Raw genomic sequence first — 1,184 nt, forward strand, 5'->3', positions numbered from 1 at the left:
TAGTAGTGCTTGATTCACAGGATTTCCAAAACAAAATGAATAGAAAAAACTTATCCGAATTCTACATGACTTTGTTTATTTGACTGCTTCACATGAAAAGCAAATGATTTTTAGCAAGTTTGATGGATGCAAATGTTCCAGTGAAGCATAGAACAAAAGTATCCTTATGAAAAATTCTTATAAGATTCAAACAATCAACATAGGAAGGACATTTTAAGGATTTAAATCCTCCAGGACTCTCATGAAAATACTTTGAATTAAAGTTGGCCTGAGGAATAAGTCAACATAACCCTCTGGGGTTACACGAATCATCCTGTTTACCCCGAGAGCTCTAAAACTAGGCATTTAACTACTGATCTCTCCCAAACAATGCGAGTCACCCGCAAATCCCGATTAGACTTATTGTTGATGGGGGTTTTGGTGACATTATCGATAGAGTGGCATACGAGCATGCATCTTGCAAACAAAAACAAAGTGTTCAAAAAAAAATGTGTTGCCACTGTACAGGAACAAGCCTAGGAGACTGCAGGACGTGATTCCTTCTCCTGCTGCAACTTGCTACCACAAAGGATGTCCCTTTGGGGAACCCAACACAGAGACGAGATGTGCGAGAGATGGGAGGGGACCTTCCATGACGTCAAGGTCGGAGCAGCAATGTGGACGGTGACTGTGGGGATGGAGCTCCAGGTTGAAGAAGAAGCTGACCCGAGGAGGAAACTGCAGCACATCAGAGAGCGACCGCGGCAAAATCGAAATGAAGAGAGACCGGGAGGAGAAGACGAACCTCGACGAGCTCCAGGCCTTCCTTCCATGAAGCGGCGGCTCCATGGCGGGCGGGATAGAAGAAGGCCCTCCATTTCCATGGTGGGAGCAGCTCGACCCGAGGAGGCGGGCTCCATGGCGGGAGAGAAGAAGGCGATTGAGCTCCAAGTCGAGGAAGAAGCTGACGCCCATGGCGAATCTGGGCGCCGCCGCCTGACCTGGCCTGGCCGTCTCGGTCGATCTCCCTCCATCCAACTTGTCTTCCTCGTCTGATGAGGGGAGGGGAGAGGATGGGGGCGACGGCTATAGGGGCCATGGCCGGCGGCGAGGTCTGCGGGAGGGAGACGGAGGGGCGGCGGCGATGTGGGTGGGTGGGGAGGGGAATCGGATCGGGAGCGAGCTGCTTTTGGTTTCTGGGCTCA

General features: G+C 50.8%; 1 long non-coding RNA gene across 1 annotated transcript; it reads right to left on the minus strand.

Moving 5' to 3' along the window:
* Positions 1–237: 237 nt before the first annotated feature.
* Positions 238–1,124, minus strand: LOC119347450. Its single transcript, XR_005168336.1, has 2 exons — positions 785–1,124; positions 238–700 (listed from the first exon to the last, which is right to left on the minus strand). It is a non-coding gene; the product is annotated as an uncharacterized LOC119347450 (long non-coding RNA).
* Positions 1,125–1,184: the final 60 nt, after the last annotated feature.

The sequence above is a fragment of the Triticum dicoccoides genome, unplaced genomic scaffold (assembly GCF_002162155.2).
Source record: "Triticum dicoccoides isolate Atlit2015 ecotype Zavitan unplaced genomic scaffold, WEW_v2.0 scaffold68388, whole genome shotgun sequence".
Classification (NCBI taxonomy): Eukaryota; Viridiplantae; Streptophyta; class Magnoliopsida; order Poales; family Poaceae; genus Triticum; species Triticum dicoccoides.